Below are 21490 nucleotides of genomic sequence, written 5' to 3'. Positions count from 1 at the left end.
TATTTTCACATGGGCAATGGAAGTCTTTACAGTTGTGCTTGCTTGGGATGGGAAGTGGGAACCTCTTGGGAGCTCTCCCTGCCTGGAGAAGCCTGTCAGAAGATGCAGGACAGATTTCAGAGTGTTACCTTTTCACAGAAGTGTTTGGGCCAAGAAATTTGAGGTCACTGGAGAATACCAGCAATTGGCTCAAGCTTCCGAAGCCTGACTCACCTGACAAATGCCACAAACAAGAGGCAGAAGATAAATCTGGAATCCACATAGTCATGGAATCAATAGAAATTGTATCTTTCCATTTGAAAAAGGGCTTTTTATATTTTTTTTTCATCCAAGTACTCTGTGACTGAAGTAGAGGATGCAAGATTTGATTATCTTATAGCATATTTTTGAAGTTGGTTCTCCCATTCTTAAAGCAATTGGGGAACAATTAGCAATTCATCATCTCCTTCTAACTCAACCTAAACTGGATAAATGCTTCCTTCTCTTGGAGATTCCTTCTGGATCGCTGGCTCAGTAAAAGCCAAGTATTGTAAAAATTGCACCCACATCTAGAAAGGTCTCGAGATTAATGTGCCATTCCTTGAACTCATAAAAAAGAAAGACATTAGATGATCTTAACAATGTCTGTTTTATGTAATCCCATGTCCACTGGCATTAATTATGTCCCCCTCCTTTAATTATTTTTGTCAGATCTCATGTTAATTAGACTCTGTTATTTTGCTTAGGATTGCACTTTGACTGATGATTATCTCATTTATCCTTTAAAATAATTTATACAGCGTTACAATTAGAATGCTAATGTTCTTCTAATTTTAGCGAAAACGATTTTTTATTCGTGCATTTTTGGGCTTCCCAATATTCTCCGTGGATTTCCGTCCGTCCAAACCCGCTTAGTGTTTTGCGTTTGCAGTACCGGACACCCCCGCTGGGGGACGCTCTGTAATCGAGTTTGGGTTGAAATAGGAACTTTCGCTTCCCTGCCCGTGTCTAATGGGCTAAAATTCCACCTTTCAGCTTCCGTGGACAAACTGCTTGGAGTTGTTTATAGCATAAAAAGACAATTTTCTCCACAAAATAAACTAGAAAGCGATGCTTCTCTATAATAAAATAATAATAAAAAAAAAGGCTTGCAGATCTCTTCAAGCATGTCAGGAATATGAAACTACACGATGTTTACAATTATTGGAAGCATAAAAGCAATTTATCACAATACCTGATATTTACTATGGCATGCATTTGATCTTCTTTCCCCCATCCTTTTCTTCCATGGATGCAGTTCAAAAGTTTACAGCACAGGAATGCAACGCTGTGTACTATAGTGTTTCACTTATTTTCTGTACCTTGGCTTAGTTTATCCCAGGGTTTCCCACTGGATTTACTGATGAGAGAGCCTCAATATTATTTAAAGAGAAAAAAGCCTTTATGCTGAGATATTTAGAATGCTACACTTTGTCTGATCAGGGAGCTTTAGGTTGTTTGCAGCTGATTAATAACTCGGTGTAGTCCAGATTTTCTGCTTTCATAAAATATGCTTATATTTGTTGTGCTAGAAATTATGAAAACACTTTGGATCAAAGGAGAAGGCCACCATATCAATCATTTTTTATCAAAATGCATTTGATTTGGTGGGAGCCCTTGCACTGAGATGATGCTCAGGGTTGTCTCAGCCTGCAGAGCAGCTCCTGCAGGGTTCAGAGGATAATGGTGGTCAGAGATGGAAAGACCCAACAGGTCAGATTTTCCACCCACTTCCAAATTGGGAGTGCTCCCTCTGGTACATCTCGCTCAAGTCTGGGGTCAGTGCTGCACAATATCACGCTCTAAGGTTTATTTATTTATATACCCCAGTAAATAGAAAACAGAATAGCAAGGGTGACTTTTTACCCCCCTGCTTTCAAAATAACACAAAGTTTCTAGGTGAAGCTGATTAATTCCCTCTTAGGCTGCTATCAGCAGAAATTAAATGGGGTTGACTCATGGGGAACTCTGCAGTTGTGATTTGCTCTACAAATGAGATATAAGAGGTTTTCCTTGAGAGCTCAATGATGTATAAAAGGAAACTAAAGGAAAATGTATTACACTGCATTTCTGGGCTGCAGCTGTGCATCTTAGGTGCCTTAAATTCTTCTTACTAAAAGCCCTTGAGCTAAGATTTTATGCCCATAACTACTCTGTCCTCTGGAAAATCATATTGCCTGGCAGGTCTGGGTAAATAACAGGTTACTCTTAAAAAAAAAAAATACAGAGGAAAGAATACAAGATTTCAAGACTTTTTTTTTCATTATTATTGTCAAGAACTAAATCTCAGCCAGTAAGTAATTCAGGAATACTTAATTACATATAATCATACTTTAACCTGTGTTGCCCAGTTCTGTATGTAGTGATATTATTTGGGTTTCCTTGATGTCCCTGTGTGATAACTGACCAACAGTGAATATTTTTAATTGAATGTAAAAGTCATAAAATGACATATGTACTGCTAACCACTTATTGTGCAATTGGAAGTTTTCATTTGGCAAATGTTCAAGCTTAAAATGTGTTTTTCATGATTATTCTCCTTATTAAAGCTCATTTGCTATTCATGGAAAGTGAGCACAAAAGAGATGTGAACAGTCAAAGAAACTCATTTAAAAATTCAAATGAATATCCAAGGGAAATGGATTTCAGTGTTTGCCCAACTCTACTGGGACACTCAGCTGCTGATCGTCTCCTTAATGGGTGCCTTTGTCATTGTCCTCAAGGCTTCCATCACAAATGCTCCTAACTACTTCATATTGCAGTCATTATGCAAAATTCATTCTTGATATGGCTAAAGTGGTTCATTAGAGAGAGGCAAGGTGAGAGTGTGTTCACCACGTGCCTGCTGCTTTTACAAATGAGGCAAAAACTAATTTGTTGTGATACTGACTGCTGAGTTTAGTGTGGAGTCAAAGGAACTCAGGTCTCTGGCCCTTGCTAAGAGCTGAGACATCCAATGGCCTCGCTCATCCTGGCCTCAGGGACATTAGTTATCCCTCTCTGGGTCTTAGTGATGGCGAAGATCTCATAATCAACTGTGGGAACAAAAAACAGTAACTGATGTTTATTTTCTACTTAGGCTGAGCTCCTGCAAGATAAATTGCACCTGTATTCTTCACTCACTTTCCTGGCTGCAGGATCTGCATGCAAGGCTCCTTCCTCTCCACTGCTTTCAGCCACGAGTCTAATTGAAGTAAGTCAGGTGGTCAAGAGCTGCCCTCTAGATAACAAACACTTGACAGAACCACCAAAGTGCTGCTTGTTACTACCTCACTAAATGGTGTAGTTCCTTATTATGCTGAAAATACGAAGTGATGGGAGCAACCACATAGCTTCTAGGGATAGATAACTGAAAAAACATCTTGCATCATTCAGCCTGAGACTTTGGAAGTGCATTTATTCATGCAAGCTGAGGTCAAAGGCTGATGCTTTTCAGAAAGGTCTTGCTTCTTAGCCAAATTTTTAACTGCTTCAATTAAAGAGGATCAGATTCTTTGCCTGGGGTCATATGGCAACTCAGTGGCTCATCCAGGGTTTGAGCCAAAGATCCATTCTCTTGGTTCATCACCCTTGAATGTAAATAGGAAATTTCATTCTGCTTTATGAAGGTATTAGGCAGATTTTATACATTTTATATTTCTGGATTGTATACAATATGTATTTCTGAAAGAGACTGAGTTGCCATTATGATGAGGAAACAGTCTAATGGGTAATAAAATTTAAGAAAAACAAGATACAAAAGATGTTTCCAGAGGAAGAAATTGGACCATGAACTAGTAGTTTGTGGCAGCTGATAAGATGTGGAACTTTCTGAGGATATGAAGGACATTAGAATGCCAATCAAATACCAAAATGTTCATTTAACTTAGAGTCAGGTGCCAGGAATGCTCTTACAGATACAACAGCCCATACCTTCAGAAGCATGGAAGAAGAAGAGGGGCTGTCTCAGATTATTTCTGTCTAATATTTTTGCTTAAAATTGAGTTCACTGTGTTATTTTCCAGCTTATCTCATCACCCTTTCTTTTTTTTTTTTTTTTTTTTTTTTTTTTTCCCTCTTCTAGAATGTCCCATCCCTTCAAGTTTTATTTTTGGAGTTTAATATCTCCTGTTGATGATTTCTGTTCCTTATCTTCTCTTTTCTGCTTCTCTTTTAGATTCTGTCTCCTTCAGTCTCCAGCTAATGTCTCCCCATATGTCAGATTAAAAAAAAAAATAAAAAAATTACAAGATGCTGGGCTGTGAAAGGAACTAGGGAATGCTTATGTGGTTGCAGCAGGCTGACCATTAAAGCGACTTTATTTCTACAGCATTTCAGATGCTGGGCTTGACAGTTTCATTTCCGAAACTATTTATACTCACAAAAATCCATAGCAGCATTTCCATTATTTCCTTATATGATTTTTTGCCTATATTTTATCAAGTCATCTTCTTCTATTCAGGCCTGATTTCAGACAATAGGAATACAAAGTGGAAAAATCCTTTCTAAAAGAGACTGTAGCTTTTTATCTATTAAAGCATCTTTCTGTGTCCCAACACATTTTTATCTCAGCCTATTTTTCAGTTTCTCCTGTTGATTTGATCCAATGGAATGACATGCAGGGAAGACTTAGATGAAAGTTACACCTGAAAAGGGTGTGTGTTCAGAGCTGAGGAACCTTTACTGAAGCTGCCTTCCTCATTATCCACTAAAGCCCTCTTGCATCTCTGGATCCTGATTGCAGACCATGCTATATTAAAGCAAAGGCCAGGCCTCCCACTGAAAACACAGAAGGAGTAGATATTTTACTAAGCTGTCACCACTGGACATCACAACAGGCTAGGATGGATAAAAATGATAGATTTTATATTCTTGCTTTTCTAAATATCATGCTGTCAAAGCCTTTTTATATGTGATCTATTTTTTCATCATTGCAAGGAAAAAAAACCAACCGAACCATAACTTGCAGTTTTGAAAAGGAAACTACAGCTAGCATTAAATATTCTTGAACAACATCAGTGTATTAAAATCTAGCACAGTTTGCATAAAGAGACTGTGTGGCAATTTGTAAGAACATGTGAAATAAACATGTTAAGAGTAGTCAGGTGTAACTTGTTCCTTGCCACAGTAGTAAAATCAGTGATTCCCAGACTTTCTCATCTGGAAAATCCTTGCCAGCCCCCAGGACTCCTGCACAGACCCCCAGACTCCTTCAATGTCACTGGCTGTTGCAAACAGAATAAAGACAACATTTATTTCACAAATGAAGTTTGGAAACCCCCAGACATAATGATGGCTTTGGTTCCCTGCAGCTCTACACTCCGTGGCTCTGGACTGTTGCTGTGACTCCAGGGAACGGTAGGGTAAGCTTGTGATGGAATATGATGTTAACAACACTGAGCTACTGAGCACAGCCCCTTTTGCTTGCCTTGGAGAGATGCTGGCTCAGGAAGGTCAGCAGGTTGTTTGCTTCCTGCTGAGCTAATTGGCAGGGTGACAACCACTGCCTGCCAAACACATGCATTTGTTTAATCTCTGCTGGTTGGGGATGAAAACCACCAGTAGACAAAAGAGGCCTTCTTTCAGAGAGCTGATTTAGAGCTGGGTGAAGATGGGTTCTCCCCTTAAACCCCAGAGTGTCAGTAGTAGCTGCTCTGGATATGCACAAATTGCACAAACCCAAGCTCACTTTGGATCCCTTTTCCCCTGACACTGCAGTAGGAGGAGAGGAGAACTATTGATCTTGGTATAATATGAGAAGTTACCAGGATCAGGTAGATTTGGCATCTGTAGTTTTGTATTTAAAAGCTGATGCCACTTGTAAGTGCAAGATTGAACGGATTGTAGGAGAGACAAGGAGCTTCCTGAACTGATTTAAGATGCATGAAGCTGTTGTATTAAGGACATGTGCAAGACCCAAGGGAGTCAGTGCAAAGAATCTTGTTAATGTTTATAGGCTTTTGATCAAGTCCTAAAGACAGACTCAAGAGCTGAGATGTTTTGACTTGGAAACAAAGGCCCTGGTGCAATTATATAATTTCTATTATTCTCTTTAAACTGGTGTGTGTTATTCATCGTTCTGATCAGAACATGCTTTGTATCTCTGTCCTATTTCTGGTTTGATGATTGTGATAAAATTGATAACCTTTTGCAGGCTGCGCAGTTGTACACTTCCTTCAGATCTTCTGTTTGGCTTGTGCAAGTGCTTTTTACATTTTAAAGGACAAAATTTGTGTTTGTTTTTGCCAATTAGGGATTAGCAAGGGCTAATCATATTCTAAAACTATAGGAATGATTGTGATAAAGTTAGTGACCCTTTTCAGCCTGAAAGATGTACACTTCTTCATATAGATTGTCAAAGTCCTTTTTAAGTTTTAAAGGGCAAAATTTATGAGTTTTTTTTATTTCACCAGTTTGAGATTATTAGGGTCTAGTGGTATTCTAAAAATACAACTTCTAGTACAGCTTCATCTTTGCCTCTTTCAGAGATTTGCATCCTCTCCATTTGTATGGAATGTACCTGTTGCTGCCATCTCCTTGTAACAGAGGGCCATCTCTTTGGTATCCTCAGGATTTGCAGGTTTTAATTAGAATGGATTTATGTTGATTAGAGTTGATGGGATTGAAATGCCATGTAGTTATTAATTTCCTAGTTTTAATTTTGCTACTTAGTCATACATTACCAAAAATATCTTGGAAATGTGTTTTTTTCCCTTGTAAAGTGGCAAACCAGAGAAATAAATGCATCTCGGCAGGCTGTCATTTTGAGTACAATTCCTGCTAGATCCTGACTTAGAATTCTGTGAATGACTATAGAGCTGGAAGAAAATGAAATACCTGCAGCCAAGTTTTCTTAAATTTATTTGAAAACAGGAATGAACTTTGAGGAATTGCTGCTAGGATTTGCTTGGTTTCTTTTTTACATGTAAACGTCAGTGAACATAATTCCTTGAAATTCCAAAATTTCAAAATGTACAATTTAATTTTCATCTCTGTAGCATATGCAAAACAAAGTTTCTGGGCAGAAGTCAATATTATCCATCACATGGAATGCTGTTTCCACCATTGCAGGGAGGAAAGTGAGGCATAAAACAATGTGTGGTCCAGTCCAAGGGTCATTACAATCAGTCGAAGGTGCATCCTCAGATCTCACTGCAACAGGATAAGGTGTTGTGCAGGTGGACTGGCTTTGCAGGCTGCTCATCTCTGCGGTGATGAACAAAAGCAGTAACAAAATTTGCAGAGCAGATAAAAATTCAAATGATCCTCTTTCCTGAAGTCTCATGCTGAGCCCATTGCAGATGAAGAGAGGAGACCACAGCACTGAGCTACACAAGTGGCAGAGTTTTGGACTGGGAATGAGGACTCTGGCTTTTGCAGAGAAGGGGTTCAGAACAGAGAATGTTTATATTCAGTGCTGGCATTCAACTAGTTCCTAAAACTTCAGGATAAAAATTCCTGCAGAAATCGATCCTAAAGATAAATTCACAGCTTCTTTCAGCTTCTCTCTTCTTTCTGTAATCAAACCCATTCCTCACTGAGTACAAGAGCAGTGAACTCAAAATTTCTTTTGATAAAAGCAGAGCTGAGCAGCATTGTTCCACAATGTGTCCAAGTAATGCCAATTGCTGTAACACTACATTTCCTGCAGATTTAAGTTCTCTCCTTAATATTCTATCTATCTGGAGGCAGCTGTTTGAAGAAAACAGCTAAGCTTGATCATAAATTTGCCCCAGCATGTTTAGAAGTATTTGTAAATAAAATCTGAATGAATGTATTCTATGGACTTCTTTCAGAATACCAAGCACCAACTTTTGTCTGCTTCAGTCTGTATTTTAACTCTATTTCTGGTTTGCTATCACTTGGAAGTTTGGTCAGCTTTCTCCAAATGGGAATTTTCTAAGGGAGAGCAGATTTTGGGTTCCATTGTGAAGGAGGAGAACTTTGGGAAACCTCATTGCATTGGTGTAAGCAGATGGAGAGAATCAGGATTCTTCTTAAGCTCCTGGGTCTATGCCCCTTTTTTGGTCTGTGCTTGCTCAGGGCTGTTCCAACCTTTGGGTTTAGGTGAAGGTGTAAGAGAAATTCAAAGAGATACAAACCCAGGAGATGGGGAATATTCAAATAATTGACTCAATCACAAATGCAGCTGATAATGTTCAACCTGTAAATGCCTGTTTGGTGCTGGATGCTGGGAATTGGTCGGGTTTCTCCCATAGCCTTGATTCCATCCCAGGCAGCACTAGGAGAGATGTCCTGCAGACACATAGGAACATGGCAAGAAATTGTCCTTTCAGAACCAGAAGGTGAAGGTGTGCTTGGAAGCTGTTGATTTCTTGCTTTCAGTTGCAGTGTGAATTTTCTGGATAAAATTAAAAAAATCTCATCTTCCAGTCCTCCACACAGGAATTTGCACTAAACAGCCAACACTTGCAGTCTGACCTATATGACATTGCTGTTAATTATGTATTATATATGCTGCTTTTCCTATTTTTTCATTGTGAGGGGCCTCTTGGCTTCTCAGTTCATACGCATTACTCTCATTAACATTAATAAGAATTTAGGCATTGCAGAGTAGTTGTCAAGCTATATTGATATCATTCCCCAATACTTACCAGAGTCATGTGCTCCAAATAAAGGCAGAGTGTCATTCTGGATACCAGGTGTACTTGGGATCCTGTTTCCTACAGAATTATACTCTGAAGCTGCTGGATCCAACCAGGATTCCATGGAGCTCTCTTACATGCTCAGGCCATTCTGATCCATCCAGAGAGCTGATGTGTTCATGCAACAAAGCTGTCACAGCCATCCTGCAGCTCAGAGTTCCACTTATCCCTTTTGTGGGAAGCTGGTCTCTTAACCAGTTTACTTTGTAATAAAAGGAGTAATAGCTATGTACAATTGAATTTCTCTGTTGTTTTTGTTAGTGCATCAAATTCTTCCCTGAAATAACCAGTTACAGTTCAGCTGAATGAAGGCTGTGAGTTCATTTTCATCATTGCATAATTATTTGCTTCAGACTTACCAAATCCTTTGTTGATTTTTAAATTTACATCATACTAAGCAGAAAATAATGCCATGCCCTGGAGCAGTGCAGAAACCATGATTAAGAGAAATAGCAGCCACTAAGAATGATGGTCATACACACAGGATTAAGGGCAGAATTTGACTTCCTATAGGTCAAGATTTACACAGACCACTTGGTCACTGGCCAGTTCTTAACTCATTTTGAGTGTCCTTTTTATTAGGATTGGAGAGCAGATTTAAAAGCTGTGTTAATGAAAAAAACAATTGACATGATTGAACCAGGCCCTAAATGCTTAGTGTCTGTTGGAATTAGATGAACAATTCCTGTATATTTTGCTACTGTAATGCAGGATTAATGTTTTCTGATCATGTTTTCATTACTTATTCTTTAAGAGCACTGGGACAATTTGAGTGAATCTTTGTATTTGTAATGGGTCCATCATGTGGGAAAAGATAAATGAACGTGATTCTTGCTATCCTTATTTGGAGAGATCAGGGATGGATTGGGAAACTCAAACAAAACCTGTGCAAAACTGGCTCTAGTTCAGACTGTATTTTCTACACTGCCTACAACTAATATGTTTGTATTTGATTTGGACACTTTGTATTGGTAGAAAGGAGTCAGGCATAAATGAGGCCAGCACTATTATTCAGTGTTATTAATGATGTTGTCTACTCTTAGTTCCTCAAAACTAGAAAACTAATAAATTTTACATATTGGAAAAAAAATCACAGATAAATCAAACAAATACATAAATTCTTTAAAGTATTTAATATGTGTTAAGAGGACAGGATGATGAATTCAATATTGAAAACCAATATCAAGTTTACAATTATGTACCATTTATCATCACTGATTGCACAGACAGAGTATTATTGTGGGGAACAGAATGATGCATAAACTAAAACCCTGATTGGTTTTCTAAAAAAAACCCCCAAGTTAAAATTCATGTTATGTCTGAGAAGCTTTGTTTTTCTTTTTCAGGCATTATTTTCAATAGTAATTGTTCATTCAGACACAAATGATGCATATTTAATTTCTTGGGCTTTGATATTAACAGTATAATAATTTTCCAGTGTTGATAACTTGTGCTTTTACAAACACTAGCAGGATTCGGTTTGCTGTTATTTTCTGAGGCCAAATTTCCCCTTTAAGAACAAAGAACACATGGAAAATGAAAAAGTGGAGAGGAACTGGTTTTGAATTGGACATGCAAGCAAATGAAAGCAGCAAAATGCTTTTGAAAGGTGAATGGACTTTGAAGAGAAAATGTGTACAAGTGGCTGGTTTTACTCAGCAGATCTTTTCAAAGGGTAAAATTCTGCCTCCCCAAAAGTCAACGGCAGAGCTCGCAGTGACTTCAGTGTTTTCAAACTCCTGTTGTCTGTGTGAAGGACATACCTGCTCACCTTTATGAAAGAGCTGCTCTTCTTTAAACTCCTGTCACCCCAGCTGAGCTCTGGGAGAGGGAAATGAATTCTTCTCTGGCTCACACTTTATCAGCAGAATTATTAAGCAGTTTTCTGTGCAGAGTCACTCTTGTAATACACTTCTGCTTTTTTTTTTTTTTTTTTCTCTTATTTTTTTCAAATTCTTTTCTCATTTTCATGTTGATGCTCAGGTTTCTTGGGGATAACCAGATATCATTTCACCAAACTGAAGCTGTGCACTCATAACTGAGAGTTATTTTGTCCTTCAGAATCTCAACAACTCAATCTGATTTATGAAAGAATCTGGCCAAGCTTGAAGATTCAGCTGGAGTTTACAGAGTTATAACTCTAGTCTAGACTCATTGAGTCAACAATAATAAGAAAGAAACCAAACTGTCTTTTTATATGTCTTTTTTGTAAACTACACATTTTAAAAACAGAAGCACTGAACTAGAACAAGTGTGCTGCAATCTAGTCCTGAATGTCTTTAGAAGGGGGTTGCATTTAAATAGACACCAAGAAGAAATGAGTATTCCAGTAGTCTCTCTCAAATGGAGAAACATCCATAGCCACATTCATTGGCATTTACTGACATCTACGCCCCTGCAAGCAGACAACCACAGTGCAGAGAATGCCAGAACTTTCCATGGGAAATTACTAAGCTGGATGGGATTTTATATGAGCAAGAAGAGTGGGGCTGAATGTTCTGCCTCAAATATCTGTTAAAAGTCATACAGCAGAATGTAGCACCTTGGGTTTCATTGGTGTCCAGAGAACTCATAGTTTGACAGGCCACTTCTTTGGAAAGTTTTACAGAGAACACTGAAAGCCAGAGGAAAAAAAATTGTCGCAGCAGGCTTGCCTAATTCATTTTAAGCAGCCTGGTTTAGTCTCTATGCATTTCTTACCATTTAAAAAGGAAAATCAAGGATGCTAAATAGTTTCCCAAATGGAAACTGGTGACAAAACTGACTTCTAAACAATGGCATCAATATAGAGCAACTGGTGGTTTTTAATATTCTTAGACAAACAACAAAACCTAATTATCTTTATTTATTCAATAAATCAAATTCAAATTTGATCTATTGAATTGTATTAAATATTGAAAATTATTTAATAAATGAGCATGATTGCTAATTTATTATTGATATTCATCATTAAGATTTTGGTAAAAAATAATTTAAAATACGTAGAGAAAGGTAGTGAGGAATTCACCTCAGGTACCAGTACCACTGCAGATCCTGCTTAGGTTGCCTTAGTCATGGGTAATGAAGAAAAATAGCTTGTGGAGCCAGGGAGGGAGCAGAAGTGGGCCTGGAAAAGAGGTAGGGAAGGAGGAATCTCTCCAGCAGCCACTCCAGCACCCAGGGATTCTCCACTGCCCCATGCTGCTGGCTGAGGGGGCTGGTGCAAGGTCCCAGGAGTGCTGCAAACCAGCCCAGCCAGGCAAGGCAAGGCTGGGACCCTCGGGGCACGAGGGCAGTGCTGGACTGAAGGAGTTTTTTGGGAGGCTGGGAGGTTGCAGGGAGTCCCTTACAGAGCCAATGTACCAGTCCTGGCCCCTTTTTGAAACACTGCCATCACCTGCAGTCATGCACTGGCATGTGACCAAGAAACACACAGTGCAGGACAAAGGATTTTGGCAGCCTCATATGGACATAAAATACTGTACAATGTGGGGATTCATCATATAGCTACGGTGACAAAAAAAGTTCTATTAATCCTTTTGGTCTGCTATCAAAAAGAGACTTGGTCTTATGTTTCTTACATACTAAGATGTTAAAAAAGCAGGATCACAGCCAACATTATTATTCTAATTAGAATATAATCACTAATAGTACCTAACACAAGTAGAACATTTCATCTTGAAAAGCCTGTGCAAGTGTAAGATTGCTGGCTAAGAGCTAAGTTAGTGCAGCTGTTCAAATCATCTGTCATAAGCCTTTTGGTCTAATGATTTTAATCATTATGCATTTGTAACTTCTGGTACATCTTTCAGGAAGAAAATGACAACCGTGGGGTGCGATTCACTCCCTGGCTGATGCCTCTCTGACCATGCAGCGGCACTGAGCCACCCGAGAGCAGCAGCGATGCAGTCGATGTGACAGCGCAAGGGCAGATGCTCTGGACGGTAGAGGATGCTAGAGAAGAGGTAAATTTTCCACGCCGCTTTTCCCCATTAGCATCCCCTGAACCTCGCGTGGCATCAGCTCGGGCCAGCGTCTCCCCGTGCAGGGCTGCTTTAGGCACTGCGAGCTGCGTGTGCCTGCCCGTGTGTGCCCGCTCCTCCAGCTGCGTGCGTGCCTCTACTTGCAAACCCGGCACCTTGAAATGGGTCCAGAAGTTTGCGTGATCTCCCTCTGAACACATCCGCGGAGTCTGAGAGGTCTCTGCTCGGGAGATCGCGGTGTTTCAGCCGCAGCAGGCAGGGAGCCGTGCTTTCCCCCATCTCCTGCCTCTGCTGAGCCACCAGGTGTTTCTGCCTCGGCTATAGTTTGCTTCCTCATTCCCACATGTTCGGGCGGCAACCTTGGGATGCCGGGGTGCCAGTCTGATTCTTTGTCCTTTTAGGCTACTGAATGTATTTTAATTGAATCGGGCAGAAAAAAAAAAGCCCCAAAATACATTCACAAAGCCTAAGGCATCAGGACTAGATCCCCTTTCCCCGACACAACAAACGGTTAAATAAATAACGAGATGCCAAACCAACCATTACCAAACGAATAAGCCAAAAATGAGCGTCAGCGCCGCAGGAAACGGGAAAGTTTCTGCGCTCTGAAGCTGGTACCGCACGTCAAAGCGACAATCCAGGGGGAGGGGAGCGGAGCGCAGCCTCAGCCCAGCGCCTGCGAGAGCCGGGGATGCGCTGGTGCGCCCAGCCCTGCATCCCGGAGCGACTGCCCGAGAGATGCTGCTGTGACTTGGTTCTGCGCCGGGAAAAGAGCGGCTCCGAGCCCCCACCCCCGTCTCCTCCCGCCCTCCTCTTCCTTCCCCTCCCCCGGGTCCTGCGGGGAGGCGGGTTTAAGGTGGGTCGTGTGGCCGCGGTAACTTTCCTAACAGAGCCAAAGAGGCGCCCGGAGTCCCCCGCAGCAGCATCGCCCGCCCGTCCTGGGCAGCGGCACCGGCGCGGTGCCCCCGTGCGAGCGGCCCCGGCTCGGCCGAGGCCGCTCGGGCTCCGCTCGCCCCTCCCGCCGCCGTCTCGCCGCAGCCCCGCGGAGCCGGACCCGGGTCCCACCAAGGTAGGTGCCAGTCGGGACAAGCGCTGGGCGCTGCCGGGGACGCGGCACCGGAGCCCCGTGCCCGCAGCTGCGGCTCCCACGCCCCGTTTGTTCCTGGCGCTGCTGTGGGACAAGGAGCATCCTCTACACCCCCGGCTGCGAGGGACGGAGCCCCTGCCCTGCTCCTCCTGGAACTGCCCAGGCAGCCAGGAAGAGCCGGGAGGAGGCAGTCTCTCTCCAGTCCCTTGCCTCAATCTTTGCATTCTCGTTGGTGCTTTTGGAAGTGCTGAGCTAGGAGATGTGTGCGTGGGTGAGATCTTACGGCTTTATTAGGACTCTCCCCTATCAACGCTTCTCTCAGAAGCCGCTTCCTGCCCCCCGCGTGGTTTACTGGGGTGTTGTATCGGCACGAACTTTCTTTTGGTTGCGGGAGACGGATTTGGTCCCCTCGTGTCCCCGGCGTGTCCCCGTTCTCGGGCTGCCGCGCTGCGCGGGCGAGTGGACTCGGGCTGGCGCCTCGCTGCTGAGATTATAGTGGCTTCCCTGCCGGGGCTCCTGGTGGGAGAAGGTGCTTGGGGCAGGGAGAAGTTGTAGGATGCAGTGTGTAAGCGACACCTGCGTTTTTAGAGCCTGGGAAGGGGGTGGAATCTCCCTCTCGCTGGTGCTACTCGCTGCTGCCAAACATTGCCTTCTTTCGCCTAGGCAGGACTCTGGCCACGCTGCCAGGTGGTTCCTAACAAAGAGACAAGTTTGGGAGTGTCAGGACATCAGCTCCCAAACGCAGCGCTCAGCGGCGCTCCGCAGGGACAGCGCGCAGTTCTGGTGGCTGTGTTTATCTCGGGGCACCTGATTGATCCAGAGGGGTGGACAGGGCATCAATAGTTGGGAAACCAAGGCAGCCATCGCTCCTCGTTATCTGAATCTCCAGCCCGGTGATCACTGCACATTGGGCTTAGCCCGTCCTACCCCCCGGCAGGAAGAAAGTCTGGAGTTAACTCAAAGGAAAGCTACAACTCATGCCTTCATTATCCCCTCACTTAGAACAGAAGTATGTAACACATAAATTAGCCAGAATGGAGCAGCCTGTCTGCCTTCCACGACCTGTCAGATGGGGCAGATCCCACCGCCTGTCATGCTCAGCCCTGTATTTTGGTAATAGAAATAGAAAGGTGATTGGACATTGGGTCTTAATTTCACATCATTGGGCTAAGGAAATCTGAGAAGATTTATGCTGGAATATCCAAGTCTGAGAATTCTTCCCATGCTTAGATATCTCCTAGAGTCTATCCAGAGCTTGGTTGTCTCTCTTGCTGTTTGGACCTTCCTGCCATGTCTACTTTGTTATAAAACCCCACAAGTTTTCCTTCTCAGAGGAGTTAGTGCCTGCTGAATGGATTCTTTCAGGTGTATTGCCTTGATCATAGTGCTGCTAAACAAAGGTGACCAAACCAACTGAACAAGCCTCACGACAGGGCTGGATTTTAGCCAATCTTTTACAGAGCGTGGATCTGTTCTTGCTTATGAACAAGTTGATGTTCATGGGCCCTGCTCTGGAGCCTCTTAAAGTTGGATTGGGGCACCTGAAATTATCTTTCATTAGGTTAATAAACCTTAATAAGCATGTGTGAAATACGTTTGCAAAATTAGTTTCAAGGCTTATTTGTCAGTAACAACCTCTGGAGGCTTCTTCAGTGCTCAAACTCATGAGTTCAGTTTTATTGATGTTTCTTGTTGATACCTGAGTAAATTTGTTACTGAATTGCAAAAGTTTTATGGTGAAAGTGTTTCAACATATGAAACATTGAAAATGGTCATATGGCCGTGATCTGTTTTTCAAAACAGGGTCTCAGTGTTGTCTTTATTTCCAGTCATTCCCAGTCACCTACTTTATAAAATTCTGTAATTTTAGTTTAAAAACCCAAATTGGCTGATAATAAACACACACTATTAGGCTGCATTACATTGGTCCAGCTTTTTACTTATGAAAAAGGCCTAATTTGATCTCTTGGTTTTTTTTAAATTAAACATAAATTAATTGTCCAAAGAATCAAACAGAAGCCAACAGTCCCTTTTAAGAAGTCCCATATTTACTGTGAATGAGGCACTCAGCTATTTTCACTTTGAACAATCCATCGTGCTTTAAACTCCAGGCAGCAGAATTAATATTTAAGCAAATGCATACGGCAAAACTATAAATCACTAAAAACAATTATATTGGAGCTGTGAAAATACCTTTGAGTACAGTCTGAAATAGCATAAACTATTTCTCTCCAGCGTGATCACAATTCTTGCAAACCTTTTATCCTTGTATGTGAAATCATTGCTAATTCTGTGTTCCTGCAAAGCATGTGCTTGGTTATTGTTTTCAAAACCACGTGGTTTGGGCTACTATTTAAATATAATATTTATGATACTACCTTGGTTGTTCAGCTTAAAAAGGGAAGTGCTGCATACCATTACATATTAAAAAGCTTCCGTGTAATTACTACTTTTTGCAGTACTGCTGTGCAAATCTCTGGGTCAGGAATTTAAATGGAGATTTTACAGGGTTCACAGTTACATTATATAAAAGCCATAAGTCTTCTAGAAACATGGGGGCTGCAGGCACTGGGGAGTGTGGAGTGTAGTGCCTGCACTGGTTTGTACCTTTTTCTTATCACAGCATCTATGCTTGCCATTCCCTTTGTGTAATAGAGGTGCACAGAGTGTGGTGGGCTCCCTCAAACCATCATCTGTTGGCCCTCTTTGGGTCTGAATTACCTATTTACAGATTTATTGTCATCTTGTCATCTTATCCAAATATGTCTGTTTGGTTGCACCTTGCAGAGGAGTGCTGGGAGACATGGGAGGCACTTCCACTGCCCTCTCTGCCTTGCTTATCCATGCAAAGGAATCTGTGAGGCTGCCAGAGGCAGAGTCTGTTGCCAATTCAGAGCCAAAGGCCCTTCAGGGGTGGTGATGGACCTAAGACCACGCTGTAGATGCCTGTAGGATTCAGGTTTCATAATCCCCTTACATTCCTTAGGGTATCCTGCCCGGTCTCCAGTTCTGCTCCACCAGAATTCCGTTGTCCTGGGAGACACACACTGGATCTGGTGCCCAATGCAGATATCTTGGCTTTCTTCATATGTCTCAAATAGCACTTGGGATCCCTGTAAAGCCACAGCATCCTGCCCTGATTATCTCACATATTACAAAAAATGGCTAATATGTAAAACCCTGCATCAAAGAAATAGTTACAATTACCATTGTGAATAAATTACTTACCCCAGAAAGGCTTGTTCAGATATTAATGGAAAAGAGAGAAAAATTTCCCCTTCATTGTTCTATGCCCTGCAGACTGACCATGCTGCCAGATCCACCTGTATGTTCCTTTGCACAAAACTGATTGAAACCTCAGTGGAGAAGTTTTGTATGTTAAAGAATGAGACATGAAAAACCTTGTAGAAAATTAAAAGAGCCAGTCTCAGAGGAGACAAATCCCAGACAGAATCAGTTAGAGATTGCCAGAAGAATTCAGCCGTATGACACTTCTCTGTGAATCCTGTGAGTAATGTACAATTGATGTGTGCAGGTAGAGAGGAGGAATTTTGTTCAAGAGTTTGTAGAATGTGACAATTACCTTATGAATTACAGATAAAGTACAAAATTCATGAAGAGACAATATCCCACACTGCTGTGAAGATCAGACTCAGTAGCTGTGAGAGTGGGCTGCAGCCCAGAGAATCTGAGGCATTCAGTCAAGATGACCAAACACAAGAATTCTCCAGGATGAGTGTGTTTACAAACACTTGTATCTGACCAGTAGAGCTCAGCCCTCCAGGCAGGTTCTTTAATCTGGCTGCTGCTCTAAAGGGAAGCTATTGAAATTTGCATGAAAGCTTCTTTCTGAGCGAGGCAGAGAGGTACAAGATGAAGGTCACCACTTAAGCCCGCTCACAGAAATGCAGCAGGAATGAAGAGCTCACCCAACTCACACCAGATTGCAAAGGAGAGCAGAACTTTAGGGCTCACTTTTCCCTTTGCAGTAAGAACTAGCACGGAGAATTTCTCCCGGTACCAGCCTGAGAACAAAGGCTAATGAATGAATGAATAGGCACGAGGCTGAAATGAGATTCATTGCTAAACATGTGCTCTGCATGGAGGAGGAGTAAGGGAGAGTAACTGAGTGAAAATAGTTCTAACTATGTGCACTAACTTCACATAGTTCATTTTCTAGGGTTTTTTCACCAAAAACATTTTATAAAGACTAATAGTCATTCTGAAAAGTATTTTAAAGGGTCAAAAAGGCACCATAAATCTTGCCAGAATATGACAGCTGACAGGTTTCCCAAGTGAGGAATTTGTAAACAAGTTTGTGTCGGGTTTTATTTTTCTTGGTTTGTTTTATTTTTGGTTTTTATTCTTTTGATATTTAACTGGTAGATATGAGTGGAAATAGTTTCAGGTTTTCCTAAGCTCAGATATGCAGAAGTTTTACTTGGTCTTTTATCTTGGATTCCTTGTTAAGATCTAGATTTTTGCTAACTTCCTGCTTTATCACAAGTCTTTCAGAACACAATTTTTGCAAGGTTTATAGAGTGTTGTGGACACATGAAAATCTGATTTCTCTGGAACACAGATAGTAGGAAAAAGCTATAGAGAAATGATCAGGTGGAGTATTGGAATTCACAGTGGCCTCCTAAAGGGGCCAAACCAGGAAGGTAAATTAACAACTTTGAAGCTTTTAAAAGAGCTTTAAAGCTAAAGGATGTAACCTATTTCTGTAGATTGTAGGGATGGATAAGGCGTTTGGGACTATATGCTACTTTTTTAATATGTTTAAGTCTTTAACACTCACATCTGTTTTTGAAACAATTACTTGAATAGTAAAAACTATTATTTGGACATTGCTGTTTTAAGACCCTTTAAAGCTTTGTAGAGATTTTGATACAAATATTTTCTTACCAGTGTAAAACATGGAGGTGCACTGATATAAATCCAGTATAAGCATGAGGAGAATCAAGTTCTTTATCATGCTTTTAAAACCTACCAAGTGAGGGAAGCATGGATGATTTGTAAGTAGTCAACTGGCATATGGTACCATTATGATAACATCATGTTCACAGCACTTTCCAGATTGATATACAACCTTTCTAAAATAAGCTCTGCAGAAAAATAAAGAAGAATGTAAAGTCATTTAGCAGCCAGCACGCTGTTTGCACAGCACAGGACACTGGGAGGTGACTTCTCTGACAGTGTGTCATGTGAGTTGTGCATCACAGTCTAGTACCTGCTGACAGGCAGTCCCTCCAGAAAAGTGCCCCTGCCCCCTGTGTGCTGGGGCTGATTCCTGCTCTCTGAATGCACCAGGAAATGCTGCTTTCATTTTCATTCCACAGCCCTGGCCAAGTCGTGGGGTTAGCACAAGCTATGGAATTTGTTTCTCAGGAGGAAGTGCAGAATTAAGCCCTTTTTTAGCAGTGGAAAGAGAGAGGCTGGGGTTACCTGGGGATGGAGACTGAATTATCCTCTCGTTCTGGATGGAAATATCCAGACTGAGGTGGAAACTGTCTCGTTGACCTGCTGTGTCATTTACGATTCTCAAGGAACAGGAAAACCATAAATATTCTTAGAAGCAGGAGCCTTGACAAGACAAACTGCAGCAATGTTTCACTTTTCAAAGGGCTTTTATCTACTTGCTACAGCTAGCTTAATTCTGCTAAAGAATTAAGACAATAATACTTTATTGTAGCATAAATTTTACTTTTGTTTTCCTTTATTTAAATGCACAAGCTGTAAATATTATTTTAAAGAAGTGCTGGCTGAATAATTTGAACTTGTATTAACTTCTGTGCTTTAAAATTGATATGGCAAATCAAAACCACTGAAGTCATAACACCTACCATTCCTCAAACTGAGGAAAAATATCCGATATAGCAATGTTCTTCACCCCTTCTCCACTTCTACTCTCTTTTTCCATGCATATTCCACATAGGCATTTTATCAACCAAACAGGACCAGTCAGTTATTTTATAGACACAATTCAGGCATCAGAAAATGTCATTCTTGGTGTTCTTATGCAACGTTTTCTCCAAACACCTTGTGACCAGTCATGCCCTGAAACTCCAAGGAGAGAGGAGTTTTATGCTCGTATTTCTTTGTAAAGGATTGGGTTTTTGGAAGCTTGTTTTGGCAGGGGATGTCACCTTTAGGATGAATTGCCTTCTGGAAAAGACACCTGCCCCCTTCCTCCATGGAGGTCTAGGTAGTCCTTGGCAGTCTGCTGGTCCTGACCAGACCATACCAGGCATCCAACTTTTGTACTTCAATTTGGAGAGATGGATCCCATCCTTTCATAATAATGCCTGGTTTTCATTTTACTTGTGAAGAAAGACTAAAAACCTTATGGTAAATGAATGAATGAACAAATTTGAAAATTATCATTTGTAACTCTGAGCTTCAGTTTAGACATGATGAGTTTTGATAGCTGTAGTGTTCCAGAATGACAGAGCTGAGCATGTAGCAATGGTTTTGCTGTTTTTCTGTAAGCTTTCCCTGATGATTTTTGGATGTAACCCTAACTAATGGAGGCAATCTTTCAGCTGGAAATGTCATTGCACTGAGTTATGTTGAACTTGTTTTGAGGAGCAAAGTACAGTTACTGCAGTCACTGACCAGAACTACTGGTAATAAGTTTGCCATAACACTGAAAAATACTTGAAAATTAAATACTCTAACAAATCAGTTTTCTTTGATGGTGGTGAGTGTAAATTACCTCAGAGAGTCCTTTTGGGTTAGATTCTTTAGTGCCATTATAGTGTCTTAAATTATGTGTTATATGTTGGACAGGGAAGACATCAGTAGCCTATAGGATGTGTTAATAGTAATTGAGGATTAATTAGATGGAGTCTGTGCAGTGAGGGCTACTGGGAATGTCACCAAAACAACAAGAGTGGTGAATTGTATTTACAAAATATTCATTTATGATAAATACTGGTGGTCAAATATACAGAAAGATTTGTGAGCTGCATGTGGAAGGAAACTCATTTGCAGTACCTGTTGCAGGAGAGGACCCATCCACTTGTTACCCAACACTGGGTTGTGAATTCTCTAGGGCAGAAATTGTGATTTATGGGAACTGAGATCTGTGCAATGACAAAATACCATCTGCTGCTTGTGGTCAGAAGGTAGCAAATGAGTGAATGCAGGAGGTGTTCTTAACAGTTGAGGCAGATGCTACATCCATTCCAATCCACAGGAATCTGAAAAGTTTTATTTTTCTTACTGTATTTTGATTTATATTGTACCACTCTGGCTCATGAAGATGTAAGTGAAATTTATTTCTCAAAATATGTTCCGTGGGATTGTTTGTGGATGATCTGAACCCAGCCTGGAAACTGAGCTTGTTCTTCTTGCTCTGATCTGTGAGATGCAAAAAAAGTGGGAACTCTGAATAAGAGGCAAACGATGTTAAACAGAAAGGCAATGGGAAATAGGCAGGCAGAGGTGTGTGGGTAGGAAGGACACAGAAAGTCACTTATATATAGAAAAAAGTGAGAAAAAGAAACACAATTAAGAAAATAAACAAGAAGGGACAAAGATACAACTAAATAAAATTCGGTAACAGATTAAAGGCTCACTCGAATCACTGACTTGAGAATGTGAAGTGAGGAGTCAGATTTGTGTATGGTGTGCACAAGCCTTTTGCCTGACAAAAAGAGAGATAAATAATTAGCAGGATGCTGCTGCACTGAGTAGTGTCCAGCATCTAACACTGATGGTTTCTAGATAATCCAAGCATCCTCCCAATTTTTTGCAAACGGGTTTTTCCCTCC

General features: G+C 41.2%; 1 protein-coding gene across 2 annotated transcripts in view; it reads left to right on the top strand.

The window, feature by feature from the left end:
• The first annotated feature begins 13598 nt into the window (after window positions 1-13598).
• Window positions 13599-21490, top strand: part of MEGF11 (multiple EGF like domains 11) — a 253885-nt gene continuing 245993 nt past the window's right edge. For both annotated transcript variants that reach the window (XM_021552638.2, XM_077785950.1), the window contains exon 1: window positions 13599-13694. The gene's annotated coding sequence lies outside the window, so the exon portion shown is untranslated. The remainder of the gene's footprint in view (window positions 13695-21490) is intronic.

The sequence above is a fragment of the Lonchura striata genome, chromosome 11 (assembly GCF_046129695.1).
Source record: "Lonchura striata isolate bLonStr1 chromosome 11, bLonStr1.mat, whole genome shotgun sequence".
Taxonomy (NCBI): domain Eukaryota; kingdom Metazoa; phylum Chordata; class Aves; order Passeriformes; family Estrildidae; genus Lonchura; species Lonchura striata.
This window is presented reverse-complemented; position numbering and strand designations above follow the sequence as displayed.